Here is a 22,776-nt window from a genome sequence, read left to right on the forward strand (position 1 = left end):
CTCAATATTGAGGGGTATTTTCAGTATTTCAAAGTGGATGTTGGTCGATAAGAAAGAATACTTGTCAAATATTTTCTTGAGAGCTATGTTTCACATAAGTTTTATTAACCCTAATCGGACCACGATGTGACTTTGACTTACATTTGAACTTTTTACATAAATTTTTTGATTGTTTTATATTGTATTTCCAAAAGTTTGTTTTGGGCTTTTAAAATTTGGGCTCTATAAACAAAAACAATAACATTTTAATCATTCCTTTTATTCTCATAAGTGACTGAGAGTCACATTGTGGTATGATTCGTTATAAAAACACGCGGTACGATTAGGGTTAAAATCGGTGTGCGGTGGTTGAACAGATACCCTGGCAAGGCTTAGAGACAATTCCACAACCTTCTAAAAATTAGTGACAGTTCCACGAGTTTCTACGGTCTAGTGATATTTCTAGGCATATGTCAGCCAGGGGTCTGCTACTCCTGTGCACTTTCCGTCTGGGCTTAACGTATCTCATTCCAGTAGAATTTTCCACACAGACCTTTACCGCAACGGACCTTCTAAAAGCATTTCGCTTCGGAGTTCTTAACGGTGGGCGATTACGATGTCACGGTGTAGAACAACTTAACACAGAAAACAAACTTTCAATACACAACCACACGTTACACTTTCTGAAGGCAAAGGTTCACTAAATAAAGAACTCACATAAGTAGTCCGACCGACGGACTGAGCGCTTTATTGAATCCTGCTTGCGTTTTATATAAGTCTTATTTCTAGAAAGTCCCCTTAGAGTTGGATGCGAGAAAAGTCTTACCTCCAATATCTTATAATTTCGAAAAAGTCACCTAGCAGCAGCTGAATATCGGAATACGCTTATTTTTATCTCCTTATTTCTAAGAAGGTACCTCTCAGCTGGGTGCGGGAAGAATCTTATTTCTAATATCTTATTATTTCTAAGAAGTTACCTAGAAGATGGACCCAGAAAGAATCTTTGGTACTTAGGTATGATACGAAACACTTCTGTTTCCTAATTGGAAGTCACGCTAATTAGTCATTTGGGTTAGGTCTGGGTCAGTATTTACTTACTATTATAACATATTATTAATATTTTATTTCTTAAAAATAAAGGTAGTCCGTATAATACGTAAGTACTGAATTTTTCTTCTAATATCTTATTAATGTAATTCTCAGTGAGATGGTCCAATCTCATTTACATTTTCAAATATCTACGTTTTCAATTGTTTTCTGTGGTGTATTGAATCTTATGCAGAGGTCTTTTTAACATGTTGAATGCCATGGGGGTCAACGGCAACCCCCGACCAAATCGAATTATTCTAATTCAGTCAATTAAACTATGATTATTTGCAAAAATTGTTATATTATAAATAATGCTACCTAATGCGGTGACATTCAGCAAGATAAACGTGCAATAATAATAAAACGATTCAACGAAATAATTTGATATTATATTTCTTTCATTTTGCATATTTTTCTACGTGAGATCATGCAACATTCAACGTCTTAAATATTCTTTTTTATATATTAAAAATTCGATGTACGTATGTTTTATTCAGTGCAAGGTTTGAAGTACTGTATGAATTTGGTTTTGAGTGTTTTATGTTCTAATTATGGCGATACGATCTGCTATTGTGTTAAACGTGTTCGTCATTTTAATACTTAAATAAATATTCTTTTCAGTATGTATATTCCTTGAATAAATAATTCCACGTTGTATGTATCTACTTTCATAAATATATTTTCTTTTTGTTAGGTATTGGTGTTTAGCACTTGACTCAAACAGGTTTTATATAAAATGATGAGTTTATGCTGAAACTTTTGAAAAATATATTAGACTTTATTACTATCGCAAAAAGATAATATTTTACTACTTACTAATTTAGATACAAAAAATCTTATGTATGACAAGAAAATGATCTACTGTTAAAGTCTACAGTTGAAGCTTGCTCCGTATGTTCATATATTATTTTCGTCATAAGAATGGACGTGTGGAGTTTATGTTCATTATGTTTTTGTCTACGTTTCGATAACTAATGACTACTTTGACACCATCAATCTACCAGTCAGACACTCAATATCGACATTCTGTAGATTTGCATTACGCCTAGTACACATTTCTGAGATTAATTGTTGTCAAGAACATTTATATGTGAATGGAATTGTTGTAAAAAAATTTGATAATACATTTTCATCATATTGAAACGTAAAAAATAACGTATTCAAAAATGGTATTTTATCATATAATTCTGTTCATTTCCCATTGCCTTCGATACATTTCATTTTATTTTACTACATGTGCTGTAAGGCAATAAAAAATAAAGAGAATTATATAATAAAGTTCTTAAAAGAAAATATATTGTGAAAGTGGCTGTTTCCATAAAAAGACGAAGGAAAACATGTAAATTTGTTACATGCTTATATGTGATGGACACACAAAAACGATTACCAAATGTAATAATTGCAGGTTATCAATACAATAAATAAATGTAATTTATATAATACACAATTAATTTATATGAAAACAAATAATTAATATGTTAATTAGCAAGAAAGGCAATTTTTTTTTCATCAATGTGTAAACAATTTATAATTAATCCTGTAAGTAAGAAATAAATGAAGACCATATCAGTTTTCTCTTGCGTTGAATAATTCATTGCAAACAGTACTCCGATACACTGATAAATTGAAAGTAACGAGGATTTCAAACCATTAGGTAACATCAGTATCGCGGTAGTAAACATGTTTATTTACATTCACGCTCTAGATTGTCGGATCTTGATCAAAGCTTGCAACCTCGATAAACATCAGTTGTAGGTGAAACTTTAATTTTCGAAGGTCAATGTCACTTCAAGGTTATTTCAAGGTTGACTACACGATGCAGTAAACAAAATCTAGACATATGTCAAAAATACCGATGACCTTGATTAGTCCGAAAAGATGACCTTGGGAGAAAATGTTTTTCCCAGATATTGGTTCATTGACATCACGCACATTACGTAACAAATATTCCTTGTATTACAACAACCTGAAGAAATATTTAGGTGGTCTTACTTAAAAGGACCACCCTGTACATGTATATAATTGTAATACAACTAGAAGTGCGTTTATTTGTACTCTTGTTGACGGGTGACGAATGATGGAGAAACTAAGGAAGAAACAGCACCTTATTTATATGGTCCTTTGGAATGTTTGGTATGCACGGTACGTATGGGACATTTGGCATGCGAGGTATGCCTAGAATACGTGGAATGGTAGGAATTTCTAAATTTACTTTCGTAATTCGATTTTTATATTGTCATTCATAGTTCAACGCATTTTAAAAGTTGCTAGTTTTCTTTAAATATTTTATAATATATGTTTTGAAACGTTTTTTCCGTCATTTAATGTTTAAATAAAAGCTAGAACTTTTATGCGTTAATGCTGTTCGTTATTCTTCATTAGGATGCCGGAACGCGGGTGTTGCAAGTCGTGTTTAGTGGCACGAATTTAAGGATGAATTTATATATAGCGGTTTATTACTCGCAGACAACCGGATGCGCTTCTAACACCAATTTTCGTTCAGCCGTGGTATGTATAGATGAATCCATGTCTCAGCGGTAAAGAGCTCTTAGGTATTTATCAGTGTGCAGACAGTGGGTAGGGGGGCACTGGCAGGAGAAAGATCTTGGTTGTCCAACCTCAGTTACAGGGGGTTTTGTGAGACGATTAGACAAATTTTTAATGATATATGTAGAACATTTAGTATATATATAAATAAAATCAGATATTTTTCGATTGTTCTAATTTCCTAAACAACACCGATAGCTAAATTTTAGAGTACAGTTAGAAAGTACATAACTCCAATTATTTCAAATTATCGAGTATGTACTTGATATATAGTATTATTGTTAAATATTATTCTATTTTTTACGAGGTATATAATAATGTATAAGATTATATATGCTAAGTATCATATATAGGGTATATTTATTAACTGGAACAGGCTACAACTTTGATCTTGGTGAAGTTAGAAAAAAATATACATATTTTTGTATAAAATATAAAACATAATCATCAAATATATAATATTCAGTGTTGTGCGAATACTTTGTCAGATTCAGAATCAATGTGTTTTCAGTGAATACTCAAAGTAAAATATATCAAAACATATTGAGCTTTCAATGATAGTATCTTAAACCTTCTTTATGTAAAATGATGCAAAGAAACGGTTTATGTAAAAATCATAGGGTTCACTTTAAAAAAGAAATTGAGCTTTATCACTGCAACAGTGTATTTATGTACAAACTGGTATTGTAGTATGATAGAACTTGTCAAATAATCCAAAGCTTTACCTTACATATTGAATATTTATTGTATCTACATAGTGTACATCGAGTTAGTGGGAAACATTGTTCCTGTTGAAGTTCAGACAAAATAATGAAAGAATGATTTTAACAATATTTATATATTGTTAAAATTTCTTTCTATACAATAATATCACCAATACTAAATGTTTTTTAATGTCTACAAGCAAGAAATAGAGAAGTTTGATCGTACATTGCAGAGAAGTTCAATAATTATGTGGAAAATGTAAATATATTTATGTGGTAGACACAAAATGTGCAAGAATTAAAAAGAACACTTATGAATCATGCGTAGAGCATATACATAATTGAACCGTATGTGAACAAGAATAAATTCCCGATGATTATCGACTCCTGGGGAAATCAAACAATTCACCGAAATATGTGATAAATAATTTATGAACAAAAATGATTCATCAGCAACCACTTTAAAAGTAATAATCACCAAATGAACGTTATTTAGTAAATATGGTGATACATGATTTTATCATAAATAGCTACAAAATTATACTTACGTTTAGTATATCTTTTTATATATCATCAAAATATAAGCATCGATTTATTAAACAATGATAAAATATGCATAGTATGCCTTCAAATGAATTGCTTGTACTTGATTTTTGTTTATTGTAATATGTATGGCATTTCTTTCTAGCTAGCTTTATATACATTTTTATTTTTCCCGTGCTATTTCATAACTCCTGACTTAAAATTCATTACACTACTCGAAGAAATGTATCTCTTATTGTTTACAAGTTTATAATCAGTGGATAACCGCACTTAATGTTTTCCATACATCATTAGGAATCCGTATACTGTCATATCGCATAAACTCATTACAGTTGAACGTGTTCGTCAACAAGTGTAATTCTTTTCTTGTAAAAGTGAAAAGTACGAGAAGCCATTAGGTTTGTAAATATTTATTATGAATAATTCATAATTATTATGAATTTTATATATAATTGTGCACTTGCTAGTCACCATTATTCGCTGTTACTTTTAAATAACAAAGAGTGAGCGGCCTTTTTGCACTTAATAACCAAACTTGATCCGGCGAAATATAACTTTTATTTCTCTTAACCGTTTGGATGCTAAACAACTTTTGTGAATATTTGCCAAAATGGATATTACCAAATGGAAGTGATTGGGTGTGTATGCAAAAAAAAATTAATAAGAGTATTTATCTAATGAGATCGCAAATATTGTGTTATTACAAAAAAAATATCAAAAAATAACATTTATTCAAATAAATTTACTTTGATTTATTTCTTGAAAAACATAGTAAGGAAATTATAATTGATACTGATAAACAGAAGCGCCTTCGCGCTCCCCGCAATTTTGATACAACACAAGAAGAGCGCTATAGCGCTCCTCAGCACTCAAACGGTTAATCAATCGTATACGCGTTGAACGTGTCACAGAATACGGAAGCGTATGCGTTCCATCCAGGTAATTCGTATTTTAGATATTTCACGTAAGACTGCACAACCATATTCATATTTCGTTCACTCTTGTACCTTGTCAGTTACTCTTCAAACTTTTCACTTTAAGCATCAATGAAATTGAATTAGCCTGTCAGCCAATAAAATTTGACATACCTATTTAACTGAATATTGACCGATCGAAAGACTGTGCTATAATGAAAAGGATATTTCGTAAATGATATTTCGGACCAATCATGAACGTCACGAGCGAGACTCGACGTCGCAACACGAATGAAATATCGGCTACTATAATTATAGCCCGGATTTTGCTCGGTTAAATGGTAGTGCAACGGTTAACTAAATTTTCGTATTTTTAGAGCCAGCAGTCTAATTATGTGATGGATTGAAGGTTGTATGGCACGTACTGTTAGAACTGACGATGATTCATTTTTTAAAACAATTTTAATAATTGATATATTTAGAAATAGTGAAATCCAATATCAACGACACGGGCGCGGCTAATTCTCACGAATAACTCTATGCTTTGGCGACAAAATCGAAACTCCTTGAGCCGAGGAAATATAACTCAAAGTAATTACCGGCATAATTTATTGAAAAAGATTTAATTGCTTCACGAGGACACTGCAGTGAAATTCATTTCATCGTATGATAAATTTTTGAGACTGTAGACGGAATGATACACGTCACGGTAATGCAACTTTTATTGTGTTCATTAAGACTTCAATTACGTGAAATTGAGAAATAACATGAGTTAAATCATTCATATGTAATAAATAGCGAAATCAGCGCGCCAAATAAAAATCACATTACTTTCGTATTTCGTTTAATATATTAACAGCAGTATTTTTGGGTATATTCTTTGTGAGATATATCAGATAATTAAATTATTCACTTATGTATCTTGCACATTAATTTATTAATGATTTCGTGATTTTATATTTTATCTAAGGAAATTAAGAGTTTCAATTTGAAAAATATAAGTGGTGCCACGAAAGTATTCTGTTACATTCGAATCGGAAAATTTTAATTAAATACGCTAAAATATGATATAATTTGAATTATTTTTACATATTTATTGAATCAGAGACAATAAATCATTTATTAAATATACAAGTATGTCACAAATTATATCGTATTTGATATCATTTAGTGTTTTGGTATCAATTGATAAATGCTTTAATCGACAAAAGTGAAAAATAAAAAAGTTTTGTCGTCATATTATTATAGTTAGTATTGTCCCGTCGATATATTTTTATCATTCTGACTTTCGGATTTCTTTTTCTATCTCTAACTTCAGTTTGAGCTATTTAGGATCAGTTCAAAGTATCTCTTCGTAACTATCCAATTTATGTGCCGATTTTCGGGTCATTATTCAGTATTCACTACATTATTATTCGCGTTCGTTAAATGATAATAGCTTTTCCATGTCAGCGAATTTCTGTAAAAACGCTATGAAAAATTGATGGATCGTTTAGAAATTTAATAAATCCCTGCATTTAAAACTGCATTAAAACTGTTTTTATCTGACACATTTTTTAATTATCGTTAATCGTTTTCAGGACATTGGAGTGAATCTAGTTAAGTAGGTCACTTTGTACATCGTTTATGTGAAAAGAATATAATTCAATTTGTTCTTCTGAAGTATCTTACGTATCGTTAGTCCTTTTTCCTATACACAACAAATTATGCAGTTTCATTAAGAAAAATGCGAATATGAATATAAAAATACAAATTAATATTTTAGTGTTACATAGATACAATTATTATTTTTAAATTAATAAAAATAAACAATATTCTCGGTTCAAATAAATAGCTACATCTTTCATGCTTATAATTCGTGTTATACACAGATATTGGTGATTAATTGTAAGTAGTAAATCTATGCAGGCAGTCATTCGCCGGCGCACTACAGAGTATTTACATCCTAAACGCGGTAAAAAAGTACTTTTCGAATGAAATTGCATCTATAAGACTTGTTTAGTAAAGTTTGGTGTCCTTTTTGATATAGTTGGAAAGAGCGAAGCCTATTCTTTAAAATAGAATAAAAATTGGCTGCTACTAACTGCAATTGTGATTGTTATTGAAAATTCTATTTGGTATAAATAAAAATTACTGTACCCATCATAGTTGCAGATAGCAATATATAATTTTTGAGCAGTATTAAATAATAGATTCTTTCCTTCCGATCAATATCAAAAACAAGTCTGAACTCCGCTAAATAAATCTTAGAATTAAAATTTTAAGTAAAAATTACCGTAGCTACCTCAATAACAGTTAGTATCAGCCAGTTTTAGTTTTTTATTAAAGGTTAGGCTTGTCCCTTTCCAGTGATACCAAACAGAACACTGAACTCTGTTGAACTCGTTTTTGAAATTGAGAGTGAGCATAAAAAATGTTAAATAACATATAATTAAAAAAAACGTTTTGATATTGACATGAAATTTAGTAATATTCAAATACATAATACACCTAATCCTAATTGGAATTACTTAAATTGCAAAAACAGTAAGGTTGCAATTGATTACTTTAGTTTTTAATCTTTTCAAGGTTGTCTTCTTTAAAATTGTGTAGTCGCATTAATGATTGATAGATATGAAAAAGATCATACCACATTATGGTCCAAGTATTTATTTGTTTAACTGTGTGTATACTTTCTTTTGATTTTAGAGATATTTATGAAACGGAACATTTTACCGCATTTGGGCGACGTGTGCAAACAAAGAATGTTGTGCCAGAAATATCGTTTTCTGTCTATTCGTTGATTTCAATGTTTACTGTTAATATTTGGGAGAAACTTTTATGTTAATGTGTCCTTAATTTTGAAAATGGTCTAACATTCAAGCATGAAAAATCATATTACCTTATAAGTTAGACACAATATTACAGTCATAATAAATTCTTATTTTTCAAGATTAACTATTTCCTGAAATATTTTGTCACGTAGTATAACAATACTTTTTAATCTATTTAAGCACAAATCTTTAAATATCTGGAATCGAAAAATACATGAATTAGTCCATTATTAATCAAAATTAACGGTACATATACTTGCAAATACCCTTCGAGCCAACGTTTGGAACGTAATGACAACGTTCGATATGCTCAGTGTGTCTAACAATAAGTATCTCTCAAGATAAATAATTTGATTTATTTCTCGCTCGCGGCTCGGTCAATAAGAAAGACGTACCGAAACTAATTCCGCCATTACTATGGGGCCGACCGTCGTGAGTAGACGTCCCCCTTGCCCCCTTCACTTTTGAGCCGCAGGCCGGCTTGGCTCACGTCAGTAACGCATTGTATCTCCACGGGAGTCGTCATCCTTAGGAGGCAACACTGGTAAGGCTTCGGCCTCGGCTGATTGAGCCTGATCTCAATTCTGCGACCACGGAGAATGGCAGGTACCTGGAAGTAAAACTAATTCTAAAAGAATTTCCCTCTACCTCTCTTCACTTTTGAGCCACGGGCCGGCTGGGATGACAGTATTTCCGTTGGGATATTTAACAAGAAAATCTTGTGTAATCGTTGAATAATATTGTCAACAATAATTGCAATTCAACAATGAGATAGATATGAAAAAAATAATTACGGTAATGCAAGTATGCTTTCTACGTATCATCCATTCGGACAATAAATTAAACATAGCTGGGGAATTAGACAGGCTAAACGAAATTCTTAAATAATAAAGACCGTTTTCAATTAATTCTTCGGCGACCGGGATTTGATGAAATTCCAATCCTACGCTTAAAGTAGTACCTAAAACATCTATCCTTCTTTAATTGGTCTCAATGTCAATTAGGAATAAAAGATAACGCTACCTTACCGTAACTCTGTTTAATGAACGACACAATCGATGCAACCGGATTTGTCTCAATCATTTTTCTTTCTCTGCTAAAATGATCGAACTGACAAAAAGAGAAACGTTTTCTCGCATTATATTGCTGCGCAATAAATCATGGACGGTAATATGTATGTAACGTATCTCTTCTTTCCCGACATGGAACAAACGGTACGAGTAATAATTCACTATCCGGGCCGCTTACGTTCATATCATTTTGCTTATCCTCGCACATCGATTTCTGTTATTCAGTAATTTTTTAACGGTTCGTGAATCTGTTCGTTGTAAACCTCAATTATCTTGCACTGAGAAGAGATAAATTCTTCTGGCGTAAGAATACATCGCTTATTTGTTACAATCTGTTGCCACTCGCATTCGTTATTTTCTAAATAATGATTTCACCTTTTAACACGTTTCTTTCCATGGTAATATCAGAAGTAATATTTGCGTCTTTTAATGTAAACCAATCAAACTCCACCGCAACATTCTTCATTTATATAGAAGATTAAGAAATATTATGTCGAGGCTGTCACAGATAAATTCCACGGCTTTGGATCGACGGAAACTTGTCAGGAAAACGTGTCACAAAATTTACGTTGACATGACAATTCAGTTATAAATTGTTTTATGTAGTATTAAGTTAGGATGCTTATTTTTTGAATACTGCCTTTCTACAGGCAACTGTACTTTGCAAATGGTGTTCTCTTAATTTCTGTTTTGTTTTCGTCATGAAATAAGCAGTTCAACGGCAAATAATTTATTGTATTAACTGTCAAAGACATAAACCTGGAGTTATGAAATCCTACGATTCATGGGACCACACGCACGGAGTAAGTGTCTATTTAATTCATCGAGTTTCGAATATTTGATTAAAAAACTGGCGATAGATAGAATACTATGACACGAAGGAATATCATGCATAAAGTAGATTAACGGATTCAAGATAATCTTCGTGATAATCCTATAACGTGAGTTCACTTCTTTTCAAATATTTTCTTTCCAAATAGTTTATTCTTCTGCTCTTTTTCATTTGCGACCCTTTTAACGGAAAGTTCTTCATTTCAAACAACAGGACGTTATAAGACTAGTATTTCAAAAGAAATTTTCCAATTTTTGTCTCTGTTTCAACTGCAGAAAGCACCAATTAGATTTTCTTCATTTTTACCGGCAATGAATATTGGAAAAGTGAAAAATTTGACGGTCGCGAATGTGTTAAGTGACGTTAGTCACGAGGTATAACTTAATGTAGTTCGCTTAAATGACGAAAACGTAAAAAGTTGCAAATATAAGGCTCCCGCCAATAGCGTAGATATATAAATAAAGTACACATTTCGTGACGATCGATTTGCCGCACTATAGTGACTTTTTTCATTTAGCAGTGTATGATACCTCGACACCAGTACGTGGCGATAATGTTACGATCAAACGATAATATCAAACGATAGTGTCGAACGATAATATCAAACGATAATGTTCAACGATAATACTAGATATTATATGGCGAGCATTGCGACTTTGTTTCTCGTGCGCACAACATTAATTTTTGATTGGTTTAAAGCGATAGAGCGAGCGATGTGCGTGCAATTTTATATTTTATTATATCTACGAACGCTGAGGTATGATAGTTTGCATGAATGTTTTAAACAAAATAGACGAAGACTTTATTTTTGATCGAATGATCGTTAAATGTTATTAAATGATAGAGGTGTGTTGTATACAAATCTGAACGATTTCTCACGGTCTGATTTGAATGGTTCACTTTTGAATTCTAACTTTTTCCCATTGAAAACGTAGAGGCACAGAAATTTTAGTAGAGATGTCTTCTTTACTACGAAAAGTAAATATTTATTTGATTAGGAAGGATAAATAAACAAATCTTCCAACTTTTTTAAACTTTTATTATATTGAATTTCTTCTTTTACTTTGTCTTACACCTTGAATACATGAATGACGCATTCGAAACATTGTATTTCTCGTGAATCCAATACAGTGGAGCTATTTTCTCGATTATTATCATTTTAACAATTCTAATCACAAAATAAAGACACGATAGAATATTATATAACATTAGCAAAGAATATACGCCTAAAATGGAAAGTGTTTCACATTGGGTATACACATATTTTTGTAAAAAAGTAATAATTATACATAGTAGCAACAAGAAGAAAATTTTGCAGCGAATTGTCTTTAAATACTTAAAGCCAAACATATTTAATGGTAAATTATGAAAAAGTAATACTTTTTAATTTATCTGTTATAACAAACTTAATCATTTGTTTGAAAAACTTCTACTTACATACTACCGAACACACCAATTCTTCGTCTTCAACGATAAATTTTCAATTGATAGTCAACTATTAATATGTTTGTTTCCCATAACTAATAAATTATTTCTCATTGTATTCGATACAATATGTTATTTATTTGTCGAGATACTGTGGTGCTCCATATCAGATGATCTTTCACAATAGCCACAGAGTGTTGATTTTACAATGGAATAATGAATGAGTTTTTATTTAACTAATAAGTAACTACATTAACTTGTTTTGTAAATATTGCCATGGAGATTGATATCCGTTTTTCTTTTTAACTGATTATACTTTTATCCAGTCGAATCCATAGATGGCTGTCATTGCCAATTCTATTTTTAATAGGGATATATAAGAAGCAATATTGATTAGATTATACGTTATGCGTTGCATACCTCAGCAACGAGCTTCCTCGTGTCTATATTTCCATCTAAACCTTTGTTAAAACCCGTTTCATTTGAAATATTATTTAACATTGCTTTCCCGTGCATGAGAATGTTGTTTATAGGTTCGCTGTCTTAGAAAACGGTTTTTAGACTCTTCACTAGTTGTGGAACGCTAAATAGTTTAATACGATGTGAGATTTGTCAAATATAAACTCGAATTTGAAATTGCTCATCATTTTTCATTTCTGTTTAAAAATAATAGTCTTAAGATTGGAATATCCATTACAGTGAATGATTAAAAACTGTAACGAACATCCTGTTCGTTTGCTTTTGTGTCTCTAATAGATCAATTGAACTTTTAATTACCATCCGTCCAATTCCATCCGTGGTAAACAGCGGTGCATAATAAGTAATAAAATTTCCGATTCAGCTTACGTCCACCGGAAACTAATCCCCCCTTTCGTACGTACAATTAGATAAGAATCCATTTTTTCGCTTGTCATTGCCGACCTTTTCGGTTGTTCCAAGACTGCAAACTACAAACAGCCCTTGGCAGTGGGTTTAATTAAAATCTTCCAACTACGACGCGTCTAGTGCACCCATTGCTTGCTGGTTGGCTTCTCTTTCGAAGCATCCTCCTTTCCGCGTTACAATTCCTGGCAGCGACGGTTCTTGGCATCCGACCAAGATCAACCGGTCCGCGATATGACCGTAAGACAAAATGCACCCGGCCGTGATAACGTAATTAAGACTTTTGCTTTGAAATATCACGATGCTCGGACCATCTGCCCCTCTCTGTTTCTTAAACCTAACACTTTCTACAGGCAACGTCGGCTTCAATGTTTACTACTTTCCTCCGTGAAGGGAATAAGAGGGAATAAGACGTTCTTTCTAGTGATATCATCATTGCAGTCATTTGGTTTGATATTCAAGTAGGTGCAGTACTTGTCTGTATCCGGTTCATCGGATAATCTTCTTAACATGAATTAGTGTATAAAGTTTGAATGGATATTGTATACAATACATTGTAATGCTAAAGGTATTCAAGCTTTATGTCAACCTGTGTATTCAAAGATGTAATTAAAACTATTTCGAATGCTAAGTAGATAATAATAAACTTCTGTTTCGACAACTTCATTCCCTTATTTTTGGCAAAAACTCTAAACTTTAGATATTGATTAGAGAAATTGTCCTCGTATATTCTAAATGTTATTAATAATAACGTATTATTAACTATTTTTTTGCGATGAAACATTCATTTTTCGAATCAGTTTGTTCATTTTTCTTTCAAAACAAAACAAAACAAATTTAATCATAAGCTCTTTTTTTTAATTTAATACAAATCGTGTCTAAAATGTTTAATTATTATCTATTAGTGGCATTCGCTTTAAATTATGAAACGTTCATTTTCTTTTATTTTATATTTTCTTCTTTTTATGTTACTTAAGCAAAATTAGATTAAATTTCATTGTTTTTAATTCAGTGTACTGTGTACAAAATATACACTATGGTAAATCTACGTCCATGGACAATTCGCCATTGTCGATGGACGAGATGTCCAACGTGTCCATAGCGGATGGTTTCTTCTTTTTAGCCTTCAAGGCCGGACCCGTCGGCACTACTGTCGTCTACCTGAGGCTTAACCCTTTGCACTCAATATTATTTGATATTATAAATATTCGTTGCTTCCTGATAAAATATCGATAACATTATTTGCAACTAGCATAAAGAAAAATCTTGCATAAATGAAGAGACAGAGCTATTTTATTTATATGTTTCACGCGTTGGTACCTTACACAAACTTTAATATTGAATTTTACATTTTAAAATTTTACTCGGTTCAATGAAACTGCGACCAGGAGTCGCGTCTCGAGTACAAAGGGTTAAAACTTCACAGGGGCAAGGGGAAACGTCCACTCGCGGCGGCTTCTTACCGAATCCTGAGAACACAGAGGCTCGGCTATTGTTTTCTGGAAGGACCGAGGTGGAACGTGCGGCTGATTCCCCTTGTCCCTGTGTAGCTTGGCGGACGTGGCTTAACCTCTACACTTGGAAGCTTTTCACTAGAAACATTCGACAGTTTCCAATGAAACAGAAACATTATTTGAAACGAAATTATGAGAAAACATACGTAAATTAAGAAAGCAAGCTATTTTATACGAATATTTCACGTATTGATGCGTTATACAAAACTTAATATTATGTATAACACTTTATAATTTTGTTACATCAAATCAAATGGTGAGTGAGAGTCATCTCTCGAGTGCAAAGCGTTAAGCATGAGAGCTGGACTGTGCATGAAGTTGTACTTGATCACAAATATTGGTTTAGGGCCTATGCACACGAGCGACGCGATCCCGCCGCGGTCTCGCAGCAGCGACGCTGACAAGTTTACGTACATGCACCACATATACAGAGCAATTTCATCTTACCCAATATACACCATTAAAACAAGAGAAATACATATATTTGTCATCCTTGTCGCGATCCCTTACCGTTTTGTCAATCGCGGCGGGATCGCCAGCGTCAATCGCTACGGCGCCGCAGCGGGATCGCGTCGCTCATGTATATAGGCCCTTAAAAGGAAAGATTTTAGATATCGCGCGTAAAAAGTGAACTACTCGCGTGAAAAAAGTCCGCGTAAATTGAGGGTCAGGTATATTTGTAAATAAATAGTTCTTTTCATTATCATTAAATAATTATGTCGCGGCCAGCACACCCGGACGTAACAATATATTAGAAACTTTGTTCAATCTTTCCGCAGTTTATTTTATTAACACTTCGCACTTGTTCGTGTTATTTGTTGATAAAAGAAAAAAGTATGGGCAACATTACGCGGTATTCCCAGGCGGTCACCCATCCAAGTACTAACCACGCCCAGCGCTACTTAACTTCGGTGATCGGACGAGAACCGGTGCGTTAGAACGCGGTATGAACGTTGCCTAAAAGATTCGTTACAAAAATTAAATATAATCGTGCAAAACAATATACATACAAGATAAAAACTATAACATGTACTTTGTAAACAAATTATTGTATTTAATCTCATTATACATTAACTTTTATTCTATCGATTACAAAAATTAAATATAATAGAGCAAAACAATATACATACAAGATAAAAACTATAACATGTACTTTGTAAACAAATTATTATATTTAATCTCATTATACGTTAACTTTTATTCTTTTACGAAGACAAAAACAGATTTCGATGATTAGTAGAAAGTTCAGGCTAATATAATATGCTTAAAAAGATGTGGTTTATGTTTAGAAGCAACAACAGTCAAATAATAATAAGTTCACGTTTTCTATATACAAGAATCCGTCAATAAATTACTCATAATTTTCATTCAAGAAATGTTTGGTTGTTATTACAGTACAGTTTTCACGTCTTGAGCAATGTCATTTTAATTTGTGGGTAGTCGGCACAGACCTGGTAGGCCTACTATATTTAACCCTTTGCACTCAAAAGTTTTTCACTAGAAATGTATAATATTCCCCGATGACATATAACAGACGTTCTTTGAAACTAACAAACGAGAAAACGTACGCAAATTAAGAAACAAGGTTATTTCATTTCAACATTCCACATATCGAATTATTATACGAATTATAATATTGTGGGGTGCGATGTGTAAGGTTGGATACCTAATACCGTATATTCGGACCGTTACGGCCAGGCCACTTGAACTCAGATGGTTCGCAGGCGGCCGATGATAGCCTGTAGAATCATGCCCCGTGTGACGGGACTATTATTTAAGATCATTGTAAGGCCTTGTTTAGAATACTGTAGTTTGGCGAGTTGAGAGGAGCAGGACAGAGTGGACTAGCGTGGAACAGTGTAGTATTCCGTAGAATAGATTAAGATATATAATTTAGTTTAATTCTAGTCAGTTATAGTCCATTTCAATGAAAATACAAATACACCTGTGCTTGTTCTCGCGAAAATCTTCCAATCCCACAGTATTCTATGTAAAACTATAATGTTGCTATATCAAATCTAGTGGTGACTGAGAGTCATCTCTCGAGCGCAAAGAGTTGAGTACTGTCCTTCAACGACGTTTAGTAACTTGTCTATCGAACTAAAGGGGCAAGTACGGCAAAGAAACACGTTCACTGGCGATGAACAGTGACACCTCGGTTTCGGCTGCTTTTGTTATTGCCTGATTCGCGTAAACGAAGATAGTAAATCAAACAGAGTATGACAAAGTGAGATGGAACTAAGAAGTTGACGCTCATATTTATTCCCTATCATTGTATCTCACTTTGGCGTATTCTGTTTCATTTGCATTCTTCGTTACTTCCCTTCGAGCACAGTTTGACAAAGTCGAAGAATGAGTATAATGAGAAAAAGCGAGATAAACAGTTCTCCGAGCCATCGAGAATCGAGACGCAGGACTTCAACGAGTCGAATATAAACATGCAATAAAGGAACTATCAATTTGATTAATTCGAATCTTATTTTCTTACATGTAATGCAAGTAAATTGTTGAGATTATTGTGATTAAAACAAGTCCAAACCCGATGTAAATCGGACTAGCCTTACCGACTTAATGTAATTAACAAAATTAAAGCGTTATTTTCTTAAAATCGATAAAACTATTCCGATTTCCATCGTCTTTGGGCTTATTTTATTCACAACAATCTCAACAAGTGATTGGCACTACTTTTGAGAAAATAAAATTGAAAAATTCAACAAATTGATATTTGTTTTATCGTATGTTAATATTTGACCCGTTGAAGTCGCTTTGAAGTCCCGCGTCTCGACTCTCGATGGCTCTACCCTTATTTCTATTTCACTTTGTCGTATTCTGTTCCCTTTGCGCGCTTTGTTTACGCGAATCAGCCAATAACAAAAGCGGCCGAAACTGATGTGACAACGTTCATCGCGAGTGGACGTGTCTCCTTGTCGCATTTAACCCCTTCAGTTCGACGGACAAATTACCAAACGTCGTTGGAGGACAGTACATAGGTACTCTCTTTGGACTTTATTTCGATATTTTAGTTTCTTTCGTCACGTAATAATAACTCAACTTTCAGTTTTTATTTGATTTCATCTATAATTTAATAGCTAATCATCTATTATTAGAGGATTCCGGAATAATATTAGTAAACTAAGATTTGTAAACTAGTTATTTACTGTGCCTTAGATTATAATCACATTCTTTGGAGTTGCGAAGGAATTATAACAACTTCTTGATAAGCACTCGTATTTTATGGAAAATATTATTTAGGATAAACAACCGCGAACATTAACGAAAGCTGTTCATATTTCATTTGCCAATGTGTCCAACAATAACGGTAATGTTTTTCAAACCACCATTGTATTGGAAAGTAAATACACGACACGGATTATTGACCATTAAATTGGTAATAAAATATCAAAGATTAGAAAAATATCAAAACTTCGAAGAATGAACTTTCTCCTGGCTATGCTTGATTTCTGACTGGCTATGCTTAAGATTCAATACAAGTCTGATTGTTGTTTTATTGGTAATATTATTACTAACGATTCTATATGGGCGATGGAAATGGTATAAAGTCAGACTTAGTGAGAGAATAAAACGCGTATTGTAGAAATGTTAACAATCGTAAATTTTTGAAAGCTAATGGAAAACTGAAAACCACATATATGGCTTTGAGATACACATTCTTAATTTATGTTTCCAGGAATACGCAATGTCGTTAGATGCGTTGTCTGTTGGTTTATGGCCACTACAAATACGATCCGATGGCTAGTTCCCTTTGCAACGTCATTAACCAGACTTTTCATTGCTTCCGCTTTTTTCAATGCGTTTAGATATATAGAGAAATATTAAAGATTGTAATTTTGAAAAATCAAGTTATCCTCACCTCGTTTTTAATTGAAATATGGTTTTGTGTGGAGAATTGAAACCGTTCATAGTAAATGTTACAATGATTAAAAAAACTAGCATGTTTACTACAGGAATTCGTAACACTTTGTACGTTAATATCTATAATCCTAACTTTCCGTCAGACTAATTGCAAAAAGTAGTGAAATAATTTTTTGTTATTTTCATAATCGTACATTCTGTTAAATTTTTATACTTTTTTTGCATCTGCTGTTTTATATTTAAAAACTTTTCGATCATTTCATTTTAACATGTATTTAAAACAATCCTGTTGTTAGAAAACGTGGCGGTATTTTAATGTTACGTTTTTGATCATTTCCTGAAACATTTTACTCGAATATTGTAATACTGTCATACAAAAAGCGTATTTATTGCAAAACTACAGTAATATAGCATGTGTTAGTACGTTTTCCGTTTCTTTCATTAAAAGCCAATTCATTTTCTCGCTTGCCAATATTTGAAATATAAATACAGATATGTAACCTTTGTTTCATTTAGGTATTTTTTTTTTATCTCAATGGTTTAAATGAAAAATTCCAATTCATTACACAAGAACATACGGTCCATTAACCAATAATTGATCAACTCTCATGTATTTATATATATTCTTAAATTACTGCAATATGAAATTTACATTTACAAAGGAAAGTTAATCTCATGAAGTATTTTGTTTGGAAATTTAGTTTAATCAGTATAAATGAATTATAAATTAAATAATGCAATAAAAAAATTTTTTAAATTCAATAATGAAATTTTCTATTGTAATTTACATATGTAACACATATTGTATTCACAAGGTTTATAAGTATGTATACGTTTGTTAACTTTAAAACTGTTCATATAGGCGGTCACAAAAATATTCTTATATCAAGATTGTTTAATTAGTATAAGAAAAATGAAGAAATTTCCAATTTTTATACTTACATATTGAGGTAGCACATAAGTAGAATTTATAAAATTATACTAATAATTTTTAATAAAAAATTAATATTCCTTAGTTGCATAGGATTTAAATATTTTAGGGATTTTAATTATTTTTAAATAATTATTGTCAATATTCTATCATTTATAGAGAAGACATTTTCTTCATTTTATTCACCTGTTGAATATACAATATCTAAAAAATATAAAATATATATTAATATGCATATCAGTTTATATGCGAGAAGAAAGATTCAATGTTTCTTTTAAGAATATTATACAATACTTTTAATGATTCTACAGTAAATTTGTTTACAATAAATTTTACTTACTACTTAATGATTAAATTGGTAGTATTTTAAAAGTTATTTTACATTACTGCGTATTAATGTAACTGAATTTAAAAAACTAATAGAGAAAATTACGCATTTATCAAACCGTATTTAATCCCTTGAATGAAAATGATGAGTCTCTCTCGCATTTGCCTTTTGTACGAAACATGATTTGTAATTTATTTTATAAATCTGCCGTATCATAATCAAAACAATTTTCCTATTTTCGTCATGAAATTGAATTGAACCTGTAATATTTCAGTTTTCATTATAACAGTTATGTCCTCGAAGTAGCGACAAAATGAAATAGCATAACCATAAACATATGAGACGAAATAAATCGTAAGACAAAGGGTTAGTACAATTGTAAACATTTACAAACAACGCATGAAGTATTTTTTGTACTCCACAATTCTTATATAATAATAATGATTTTCTGAAGCTGCTTATTGTAAAATCAAAATCAGTCATAATAAAAGACAACAAATTATTATCAAGTGAATCACCTTCATCCGAATTATACAGTTTTGGTATGAGTTGTACGAATCAACTTGAATGTATTCCCTGTAAAAGAAATGAGTAGAAAACACAGAATAACACTTTAGAATTTGACGAATCTAAATTTACAACAGACGATGCTTTTAATTATTTAATGTTCACTAGAGAACGTAGTAGGTAATTCGTCTCTCATCTCAATCCAGTCCATATTTCGTAACAAGTAATTCTCTTGAGATATCGTTGTTAAAATTTGTATGCAAAAAGTCGGGATTACTGGAAAACGTACACCTATGTTGTGCAACTTACTTTCCAACATGATAAATCACCACCTCATTTCACTTGAGGACTTAAAATGTTTTAAGTCCCCAACATGAGTGTATGTTCTATCCTGGTGCAATGATAATGTGACCTCATTCCATTAGATTTATTATGGGTTCACATTGAAACTGTTGAAACGAAATATTTTCTTATACAAACTTTATTTAATTGGTATAACTGGATGATCATTTAATAAAATATATCAAAAGAAATAAATAATTTCAAACAGATAAAATTACATTTTAACCAATTCATAGAGACAAAAGCACGATATCAAACAAAATAAAACTGTTATCGATTCATAAAATAAACAACGAATGTTTTGAAGTTTGGCATGCACTTTTGAATATTTTTAACAGAAAATGTGAATACTGAAAATTGTAAATAATTACAAAAGAAGATTATACAGGCATTTGAGCAAGTTTATAACTTTTTACAAAGTATAATCGGTGCACGCAGTCATGAAAAACTTTTGAACTTAATTTTCATGAAAATGAAGCTATGAACAAACACTTTTTCTATATTGGATTTATTTTTTCAAAAGGAATCAAACCATGTCCGGTTCTAATATATTGATATTACATATTATGTATATATAAATATAAATAAACTTTCAACCGAAGTCATTACTATGTCTTTAAATACAAATAAGAATTAAAACAAGAGTATATAGTGAGATGCACATGTAACGAATGCGTACACGTACCGAGTAAATTTTTAACTTTGATTTTCTCGAAAATGAAGACTCGCAGAAAAAAATTGTATTCTTTTTTTCGACTCATTTTTACATGTGGAATGATCTGCTAATCGGTTGACCATGAGTTGCAGGACACCCTATATATATGTATATTAATTTCTTTCACTAATAACAATAATACTTTATGTGATTTAATAATTAAATATCACAATTCTGTGTAAAATTTCTCGGCGCTAAATTATTAATTCTATTGCTTTCGATATTTTGAAACATTAGATATTGATATATGTCAATACTCAATAAACTTGATCTTTCAATTTTCAGATGAGTAAATAATATTGTTCTATCAGGTATACTATTTCTAACATATTAAGTATAATATAAAGTCCTAATTTAGCAATGCCTTTTTAAATATGAAGCACTGTGGTCTAAAATTGTTTCGCATGTTTGTCATATGTACCGATCATCCAACTATGCCATTTAATATAAAGTAACAGACTGTTAATTGGAACATCTACGTTTTTCAGTTTACAATTTTTATGGACTGTAGTACAATATATAATAAAACAATTTAGAGTGATGTCTACTGTACAACTTTCCTCTACATATGCATTTGTCTTACCAATAGAAATTAAATAACATGTAATCCATTTATAAAATGAGTTTGGCAGAAATTTTGAAGAATTACTAAGGTATGATTTTTTCCCTGAAGTTCATATATTCCAGACATCGTTCGTTGGACCATAGGTGTGCCATTTTCAGCAAATTACATCTCTTATATGCGAACAAAACGAATAACTAAGTACGTAGAATAACAGGTTATCGAGGTTAAAGGAAAAGAAGAACTGCGTATTAAATTCGTCATCTTATAGGCGGAACTCGAGAAGGAAATTGTCATGAAATAACATGAATATTAAGACGTCGTTTTGCTTTATATTTTTTTCACCACCATTAAATTATTTCCAAAGAAATAAGTAAGTACTTCAGTGTGGAAATGGATGAAGTTATACTTTAGTATTAACTTATTATAAAAAAGTCGCTTCAAAAATATATGATTTTTATTAATATAAAGGATTCAACTTGCTTTACTTGCATTTATTTATCTTAACCTTCACCCGTCTATTATTTTTGCAACTTAATGAATTTCTCAAATACAGCACCAATAACATAAAAAGTTACATTATTAATTTTGTTAATTATTTTATTGAAATATATATTTATACGGCAAATTTGTAGAATTTCTTGCATGAAGTAAAATATGCTGAGCATGCTGCTTTTCAACTATTACAGCGTACACTATCTAAAGAGCTACATTTGCACGGGATTTGCTTGTACAAATGTAGTAGCATGACACTTCTTCTTTTCTTCTTCTATTTAAGTACGAATTTTGACATTCAGGAGTGTATATGTCTACATTCCAGCTACATTCTAAAAAGGTTTTAAATGAATGTGTAACTGTTATACAGCATTTATAAAACAATAAATTAGCCACAATGTAATAAAACGTAAGACATGCATGTGTCAGATTGATACACTAGAGACTTTTCTGTAATAACTATTATCTCACCCTTTTGTCACATGTTTTGCCATAAAAATGGTAATATATATTTCATATTAAACAAATAAGAATCACGAAATCCCAGATCAATTTTTGACAAACAACAAAAGAGGATCTATACTTTCACTGGAAAAATGTTTGACACAAAGGTCGGGTGACGATTAAAAAAAATCTAACTCGATACTGTACAACCAATTGCTTTCTTTTACAAGCTCAAACAAGTTACAAAGATTCAGAGGATTCTGAGAG

At 31.6% G+C, this 22,776-nt stretch overlaps 1 long non-coding RNA gene and 1 other non-coding gene across 3 annotated transcripts in view; one reads left to right on the top strand and one right to left on the bottom strand.

Moving 5' to 3' along the window:
- Nucleotides 1-22,776, top strand: part of LOC143174269 (uncharacterized) — a 316,575-nt gene that overhangs the window by 240,728 nt on the left and 53,071 nt on the right. The gene's annotated exons all lie outside the window — the stretch shown is intronic.
- LOC116430781 (5S ribosomal RNA) lies at nt 15,151-15,270 on the bottom strand. Its single transcript, XR_004235784.1, has one exon. It is a non-coding gene; the product is annotated as a 5S ribosomal RNA (ribosomal RNA).

Source organism: Nomia melanderi, chromosome 2, assembly GCF_051020985.1.
Source record: "Nomia melanderi isolate GNS246 chromosome 2, iyNomMela1, whole genome shotgun sequence".
Lineage (NCBI taxonomy): Eukaryota > Metazoa > Arthropoda > Insecta > Hymenoptera > Halictidae > Nomia > Nomia melanderi.